Raw genomic sequence first — 9,738 nt, forward strand, 5'->3', positions numbered from 1 at the left:
TCTGGAGCTCAGTGTCCAGTAGCCTAAAACTTCAATCCTCCTGCACGCAGGTGAGTTGCAAGTCTCTCCCCTAAGTCCCTCGTTGCAGTGATCCTGTTGCCAGCAGGAATCACTGATTAGAAACCTAAAAAAAAACTTTACTAAACAGCTCCTTAAGAGAGCCATCCAGTTTGCACCCTTCTCGGACGGGCACAAAAACCTAACTGAGGCTTGGAGGAGGGTCATGGGGGGAGGAGCCAGTACACACCATGTGACCTAAAAAGCTTTTTAGATGTGCCCTGTCTCCTGCGGAGCCCGCTATTCCCCATGGTCCTGACGGAGTCCCCAGCATCCACTAGGACGTTAGAGAAATAAGATTTTAAACCTACCGGTAAATCTTTTTCTCGTAGTCCGTAGAGGATGCTGGGGACTCCGTAAGGACCATGGGGGATAGACGGGCTCCGCAGGAGACATGGGCACTTTAAGAAAGAATTTAGTTCCTGGTGTGCACTGGCTCCTCCCTTTATGCCCCTCCTCCAGACCTCAGTTAGAGAAACTGTGCCCAGAGGAGATGGACAGTACGAGGAAAGGATTTTGTTAATCCAGGGTAAGATTCATACCAGCCCACACCAATCACACCGTATAACTCGTGATAACAACCCAGTTAACAGTATGAAAACAACATAGCATCAGTTCAGGACCGATGCAACTATAACATAACCCTTATCGAAGCAATAACTATATACAAGTATTGCAGAAGTAGTCCGCACTTGGGACGGGCGCCCAGCATCCTCTACGGACTACGAGAAAAAAATTTACCGGTAGGTTTAAAATCTTATTTTCTCTAACGTCCTAGAGCAGGGCTGGCCAAACCAGTCCTCGAGATCTACCAACAGTTCACATTTTCCAGACCACCTAGCTGGTGCACAGGTGTAGTCATTACTAATTAAGATGTGCTGCATTCATTTCTAACTGACAATTCTACAGATCTCCAGGAGGCCTGGAAAACATGAACTGTTGGTAGATCTCGAGGACCGGTTTGGCCAGCCCTGTCCTAGAGGATGCTGGAGACTACGTAAGGACCATGGGGATTATACCAAAGCTCCCAAACAGGCGGGAGAGTGCGGATGACTCTGCAGCACCGATTGAGCAAACATGAGGTCCTCCTCAGCCAGGGTATCAAACTTATAGAATTTTGCAAAGGTGTTTGAACCCGACCAAGTAGCAGCTCGACACAGCTGTAGTGCCGAGACCCCTCGGGCAGCCGCCCAAGAAGAGCCCACTTTCCTAGTGGAATGGGCCTTGACCGATTTAGGCAACGGCAATCCTGCCGTAGAATGCGCCTGTTGAATCGTGTTACAGATCCAGCGAGCAATAGTCTGCATTGAAGCAGGGCCGCCAAGCTTGTTGGCTGCATACAGGACAAACAGTGCTTCTGTTTTCCGGACTCTAGCCGTTCTGGCTACATAAATTTTCAAAGCCCTGACCACATCAAGGGACTCGGAATCCTCCAAGTCACGCGTAGCCACAGGCACCACAATAGGTTGGTTCATATGAAAGGATGAAACCACTTTTGGCAGGAACTGAGGACGTGTCCGCAATTCCGCTCTATCCATATGGAAAACCAGATAGGGGCTTTTATGTGACAAAGCCGCTAATTCCGACACTCGCCTAGCCGAAGCCAGGGCTAATAACATGACCACCTTCCACGTGAGATATTTCAACTCCACCGTTTTAAGTGGTTCAAACCAGTGTGACTTTAGGAAACTTAACACCACGCTAAGGTCCCAAGGTGCCACCGGAGGCACAAAAGGAGGCTGAATATGCAGCACTCCCTTCACGAAAGTCTGAACTTCTGGAAGAGAAGCCAATTCTTTTTGAAAGAAAATGGATAGGGACGAAATCTGGACCTTAATAGAGCCTAATTTTAGGCCCAAATTCACTCCAGTTTGTAGGAAGTGAAGGAAACGGCCCAGATGGAATTCTTCCGTAGGAGCATTCCTGGCCTCACACCAAGAAACATACTTTCGCCATATGCGGTGATAATGTTTAGACGTCACGTCCTTCCTAGCCTTTATTAGCGTAGGAATGACCTCATCCGGAATGCCTTTCCTGGATACCAGGTCCTTCTTGGTCAATCTGGAACAATGAGGATTGTTCTCACTCCTCTTCTTCTTATTATCCTCAACACCTTGGGTATGAGAGGAAAAGGAGGAAACACATAGACCGACTTGAACACCCTTGGTGTCACTAGGGCGTCTACAGCTACTGCCTGAGGGTCTCTTGACCTGGCGCAATACCTCTGTAGCTTTTTGTTGAGGCGGGACGCCATCATGTCCACCTGTGGCAGTTCCCACCGACTTGTAATCTGTGCGAAGACTTCCTGATAAAGTCCCCGCTCTCCCGGGTGTAGGTCGTGTCTGCTGAGGAAGTCTGCTTCCCAGTTGTCCACTCCCGGAATGAACACTGCTGACAGTGCGCTTACATGATTCTCCGCCCAGCGAAGAATTCTGGTGGCCTCCGCCATTGCCACTCTGCTCCTTGTGCCGCCTTGGCGGTTTACATGGGCCACTGCGGTGATGTTGTCTGACTGGATCAAAACCGGTTGGTCGCGAAGCAAGGCCTCCGCTTGACGCAGGGCGTTATATATGGCCCTTAGCTCCAGGATGTTGATGTGAAGACAAGTCTCTTGACTTGACCAAAGACCTTGGAAATTTCTTCCCTGTGTGACTGCTCCCCAACCTCGGAGGCTTGCGTCCGTGGTCACCAGGATCCAGTCCTGAATGCCGAATCTGCGGCCCTCGAGAAGGTGAGCACTCTGCAGCCACCACAAGAGGGACACCCTGCCCCTGGGGGACAGGTTGATCAGCCGATGCATCTGTAGATGTGACCCGGACCACTTGTCCAGTAGGTCCCATTGGAAGGTCCTCGCATGGAACCTGCCGAAGAGAATGGCCTCGTAGGATGCCACCATCTTTCCCAGGACTCGAGTGCAGTGATGCACTGACACCTGTCTTGGTTTCAATAGGTTCCTGACCAGAGTCATGAGTTCCTGGGCCTTTTCTATCGGGAGATAAACCCTCTTCTGGTCCGTGTCCAGAATCATGCCCAATATTCCAACTGCGACTTTGGAATATGGAGAATCCAGCCGTGCTGCTGTAACACTTCCAGTGAAAGTGCTACGCTGTTCAGCAACTGCTCTCTTGATCTCGCTTTTATGAGGAGATCATCCAAGTACGGGATAATTGTGACCCCTTGCTTCCGCAGGAGCACCATCATTTCCGCCAGTACCTTGGTGAAAATTCTCGGGGCCATGGAGAGACCAAACGGCAACGTCTGAAATTGGTAATGACAATCCTGTACCGCAAATCTGAGGTACGCCTGATGAGGTGGATAAATGGGGACATGAAGGTATGCATCCTTTATGTCCAGAGACACCATAAAATCCCCCCCTTCTAGGCTTGCGATGACCGCTCTTAGCGATTCCATCTTGAACTTGAACCTTTTCAAGTATAGGTTCAGAGATTGTAAATTTAATATGGGTCTGACCGAACCGTCCGGTTTCGGGACTACAAACATGGTCGAGTAATAACCCCATCCTTGTTGAAGGAGGGGAAACCTGACCACCAAATGTTGAAGATACAATTTTTGTATTGCATTTAGAACAGTCTCCCTCTCTTGGGGAGAAGCTGGTAGGGCCGATTTGAAATATCGGCGAGGAGGCATCTCTTCGAATTCCAGCTTGTAACCCTGAGAAACAATTTCTATTGCCCAGGGATCCACCTGGGAGTGAACCCATATGTGGCTGAAATTCCAAAGACGTGACCCCACTGGGCCGGACTCCGCCAGTGGAGCCCCAGCGTCATGCGGTGGATTTTGTAGAGGCCGGGGAGGACTTCTGTTCCTGGGAACTAGCTGTGTTATGCAGCTTCTTTCCTCTGCCCCTACCTCTGGCAAGAAAGGACGCCCCTCGCACTTTCTTGTTTCTTTGTGATCGAAAGGACTGCATTTGATAATGCGGTGCTCTCTTAGGCTGTGAGGGAACATAGGGCAAGAAATTTGATTTTCCCGCTGTAGCTGTGGAGACCAGGTCCGAGAGACCTTCCCCGAACAATTCCTCACCCCTGTAAGGTAAAACCTCCATATGCCTTTTTGAGTCTGCATCACCTGTCCACTGCCGTGTCCACAGGACTCTTCTGGCAGAAATCGACATAGCGTTTATTCTAGAACCCAGTAAACTAATGTCTCTTTGAGCATCTCTCATATATAGGACAGCATCTTTAATATGTCCCAGGGTCAATAATACAGGATCCTTATCTAGGGTATCCATCTCTTCAGATAAGGTATCCGTCCATGCTGCTACAGCACTACACACCCAGGCCGACACGATTGCCGGTCTTAGTAAGGTACCCGAATGTGTATAAATGGACTTTAGGGTAACCTCCTGTCTGCGATCAGCAGCATCTTTGAGAGTAGCCGTATCCTGGAACGGCAGGGCTACCTTCTTAGATAAGCGTGTTAATGCTTTGTCCACCCTAGGGGATGATTCCCATCATAACCTGTCCGTTGGCGGGAAAAGATACGCCATAAGAATCCGTTTGGAAACCTGCAGTCTTTTATCTGGAGATTCCCAAGCTTTTTCACATAACTCGTTCAGCTCGTGTGTGGGGGGAAAGGTTACCTCAGGCTTCTTTCCCTTATACATATGCACCCTCGTGTCAGGGACAGGGGTTTCCTCTGTGATGTGCAAAACATCCTTTATTGCTATAATCATATATCGAAGGGATTTAGCCAATTTTGGCTGTAACTTTGCATCATCGTAATCGACACTGGAGTCAGAATCCATGTCGTTATCTGTGTCAACAATGTTGGATAGTGGGCGCTTTTGAGACCCTGATGGTCCCTGCGACATAGGATCAGGCACGGTTGAGACCCTGACTGTCCCAAGGGTTCAGCCTTGTCTAATTTTTTGTGCAAAGAGTTAACACTAGCATTTAAAACCTTCCACATATCCATCCAATCAGGTGTCGGCGCCGTCGGCGGAGACACCACATTCATTTCCTCCCGCTCCTCTCTAATATAGCCTTCCTCATCAGACATGTCGACACAAGCGTACCGACACACCACACACACAGGGAATGTCCTTTCTGAAGACAGTTCCCCCACCAGGCCCTTTGGAGAGACAGAGAGAGAGTATGCCAGCACACACCCCAGCGCTATGTATCCCAGGAATAACACAGTAACTTAATGTTAACCCAGTAGCTGCTGTATGTAATATTTTTGAGCCTAATTATGTGCCCCCCCTCTCTTTTCAACCCTCTTCTACCGTGTATCAGCAGGGGAGAGCCCGGGGAGCTTCCTCTCAGCGGTGCTGTGGAGAAAAAATGGCGCTGGTGAGTGCTGAGGGAGAAGCCCCACCCCTCGGCGGCGGGCTTCTGTCCCGCTTAAACTGTAATTTTGGCGGGGGCTCATACAAATATCCAGTGCCCAGCTGTATATATGTTCTCTTTTTGCCAACCAGAGGTCCCAAATGCTGCCCAGGGCGCCCCCCCCCCCTGCGCCCTGCACCCTTACAGTGACCGGAGTATGTGAGGTGTGTGGAGCAATGGCGCACAGCTGCAGTGCTGTGCGTTACCTCAGTGAAGATCATGAAGTCTTCTGCCGCCTGTGAAGTCTTCTTTTCTTCTCAGACTCACCCGGCTTCTATCTTCCGGTTCTGCGAGGGGGACGGCGGCGCGGCTCTGGGACAGACGGCGAGGGTGAGATCCTGCGTACCAATCCCTCTGGAGCTAATGGTGTCCAGTAGCCTAAGAAGCAGGACCTGCACTCAGAGAGTAGGGCTGCTTCTCTCCCCTCAGTCCCTCGATGCAGGGAGTCTGTTGCCAGCAGAGCTCCCTGAAAATAAAAAACCTAACAAAATACTTTCTATCAGCAAACTCAGGAGAGCTCACTGAAAAGCACCCAGCTCCTCTGGGCACAGTATCAAACTGAGGCCTGGAGGAGGGGCATAGAGAGAGGAGCCAGTGCACACCAGGAACTAAATTCTTTCTTAAAGTGCCCATGTCTCCTGCGGAGCCCGTCTATCCCCCAGGGTCCTTACGGAGTCCCCAGCATCCTCTAGGACGTTAGAGAAATAAACATTTAAAATAAAAGTAGAAAACTCTTCAGGAGCTCTCCAAAGCATGACCGGCTCCTCCGGGCACATTTTCTAAACCGAGTCTGGTAGGAGGGGCATAGAGGGAGGAGCCTGCCCAAACTATTGATTTCTTAAAGTGCTCATAGCTCCTAATGGACCCGTCTATACCCCATGGTACTAATGTGGACCCCAGTATCCTCTAGGACGTAAGAGAAAATTATTTTAGTAAGACAATAAAACTGCACTGGACTAGTATATGTATATATATCTAAATGCGCGGTCCGAGACCGGATGTATATATCAGAATACTCGTACAATATATTCTGGCACAGGTACACTTGTTCTTAACTAACGCTGTCTTAATAATGACATGTAGAATACTTAAGTGTCTGTAAAATCACGGCTCTGATGTACAGGCGGGTTTACAGAGGAGACCTTGTCTTGCAGTCCCGGAGATCAGTCACAGCTAATCATAGAAGATGGCGCCCAGCGTCTCAGTCAGGGAGTGAGGGAGAGTGTGAGGCAGCTCCAGGGCGGGAACACCAGCAGCCGGAGCTGGGGGAGGGGCTACAGGTTAAGCGCCTTCTCCCCTATACTGGTCCTCACCTCCTGGTACTATGGAGTCTTAATAAAGAGGATATTTATCTATCTGACCTGTACTCCTATGCCCTGGTGGATATAGTGGGGTCCCTGCTCTGTTACTGTGTCCACGCCAGCGTCGCAGTCCGTCTAATTAGACTGCGTCCGGACTGCGATTTAATGGCGGGTCCCACCTTGGGGACCCTCTTACCTCCTCCCTTCTGTAGCAGCCACGCGAACCAGGAGAGCGTCTGCGACGGTGTGCCTAGAGCCGCAGCGTCTCCACCGCAAGTACCCGGGAACAGAGCCAGCGGGAGTATTCAACGCTGCTGGGGAGGTGACGGAGCTGCAGCACAGAATGTCACCCTGACATGTAAGTGCTGCGGCCCTTGAAGTCTTCGAAAAGCTTTTTCAGGGCTGCCCAGTGCAGCCCCCCTGTTAAGTGACCTGCTTCTGCAGGCACCAACTCGAAACTGAGATCACAATGCCTGGAGGCAGGGTTATAGAGGAGGTCCCAATGCATCCTGGGACAGTCTAAAGCTTTAGCCTGTTGGTGCCTGGATCAAGATCCATCTCTACTCCCCCCCCCCCCCCGATGTTTTCCTGTGGAAACCAATGTACCCCGCTGCAGAAATACCACTGTAAGGCCCGAGGTAACAGATCAGTACACATACATGCATGGGCTGCGGCCAGTGTGCTCTGAGCAAAAACTGGCATATTACTTTGACGAAGAGGAGTTTGCTTTAGCACTCTGTTGGTAACCTCAGATACATATATGTTAACATTGAATAACCCCTGAACTTATTTTTTGCAATGACGTGTTATTTTTTTTAGAAATGGCTCAAGAAACCGTCACATTTCGTAAATTGATGTGGTCACTTTGTCCTGAAGAATATATCCTGAATTTGTCCTTGAATGTACTTCCGTAACCCCAACTATGAAATGATTCTCTGTAGGTCACATTTTACAAAGAAATCTAGTGCATGGGAGAAGTTTGGTAGTCCGTAGCAACTGAGCAGATGTCTGTCACAGGGAGAGATGTGTCAAACAATTGAGAGAGATAAAGTACCCACCAGCTTATGTCATTTTTCAAATACAAGCTGCAAAATGACAAAAGCTGATTGGTTGGTACTTTCTCTCTCTCCAAGGTCTAATATATTTTCCCCTCATTGTCTAAACTGAGAATTGACAAGATTCTCAAGTGTTTACTATGAGTTGTGCCATAAGCCAGAGTGCGGATCACCCTTGTGGGTTCCGCCCTACACAACAGCTCCCCCATCTGCACATAGAGTGCATTGTCCTTTATACTCCTTCCACTCCCATACAAGCCATACGTCTGTCATATTCAAGGGGAAATAAATGTGACTAGTATACTCACATGTGAAAAAATAGACAACATTCTGGCTCACAACATAGAAGTCTGAGACTTGTGTCAGAACTTTCTAATGACACTGACGGATCACAGAGCATCAGACATGGGACTCTATATATTAATAGAAGGAAGACTAGAGTGACATATTTCTATGATGCTGTTGTCTGAGCAGGGCACGTCATATACCACATTAAAAGTCTTGGGTGGCACTTCTGCGCATGCGTAAGCGGCGCAATATGTACGCGTGACATACTATTACAACGAACTATGTAGTTTCACACAGGGTCTAGCGATGCTTTTCAGTCGCACTGGTTGCCGCAGAGTGATTGACATGAAGTGGGCGTTTCTGGGTGGCAACTGACCGTTTTCAGGGAGTGTTAGGAAAAACGCAGGCGTGCCAGGAAAAACACAAGCGTGGCTGGGGCGAACGCTGGGCGTGTTTGTGACATCAAATCCGGTACTGAATGGGCTGAAGTGATCGCAAGCGCTGAGTAGGTTTGAAGCTACTCTGAAACTGCACAAAATTATATTGTAGCCACTCTGCATTACAATCGTTCGCACTTCTGCTAAGATAAAATACACTCCCAATGGGCGGCAGCATAGCGTTTGCACGGCTGCTAAAAACTGCTAGCGAGCGATCAACTCGGAATGACCACCTTGGTCCGTAGATTTGCAGAATTATATTGGCATTTTAAAAGGTTGCTTAGTTTCGGAGTTATGTGGCAAAACGTTCGCCTGTCACTTACAATGCATCACCATTGCGCTCTGGAAAATGTGACAGTTGAACTCTTCCTGTGCACCTGCTGAGTGACCTGGAACTGTGACACTTATTTGCAGCCACTCACTAAGCAGGGATTTTTCAAAATTAGACTACTAAGGGGATGAAAAGGGGTAAAATGTTCCGCCCAGCAAAACCTTTGCCCGTTTGAAACCCGGGCACATCAGCCTGTAGAATTGAATAAAGAGACATTCTGCAAAGGTGCAAATTCATCAGGTTTATTTAAATCAAACTATAAAAATAAGAGCATTTCCATTATTTCATCTTTCAACATTCAGCACCATATTCACAGCCTTACTGGTTGTACCCTCATTACCCCCCAACCACCACCTAATGGAAATGCTCAGCACAGTTAAACTTTCCACATGAAGCATTACTGAAAAACAAAAATTGATTGGTAACACTCAAAAATGTCCTCAATGCGTTTACCTAAATTAGGATTTATTATGACCCTGCGTGGCCCAAACAATTTCTTAATATTAGCCACTTCTGAGTAAAAAAGCTAAACACAGAAGTTAATCTTTGAAGCTGCCTGAGGCATCACTGTACAGCATACACATGGGTGCTCCAATGGTCTGGTCATTCCTGTAAACCCACAATAATCTCTATTCTCTATGTGAACCAGTCACCTACACACGGTCAAGTATAGGCAAGTCAGCAAAATGGCTGCTTCCTCAGTGTGACGGCGGACGATCCTCAATTCCCTAAGCCAGAGGTTCTCAAACGCGGTCCTTAAGACACCCCAACCGTCCAGGTTTAAGTATATCCATTGCTCAGCACAGATGGTTAAATCAAGTTGACTGAGGTACTAATTAAGTCACCTGTGGCCAAGCCATACTTGCCTACCTGACCCTCTCCATGAGGGAGAAAATGCTCTGTTCCTGGACTTTCCTG

Source organism: Pseudophryne corroboree, chromosome 6 (assembly GCF_028390025.1).
Source record: "Pseudophryne corroboree isolate aPseCor3 chromosome 6, aPseCor3.hap2, whole genome shotgun sequence".
Classification (NCBI taxonomy): Eukaryota; Metazoa; Chordata; class Amphibia; order Anura; family Myobatrachidae; genus Pseudophryne; species Pseudophryne corroboree.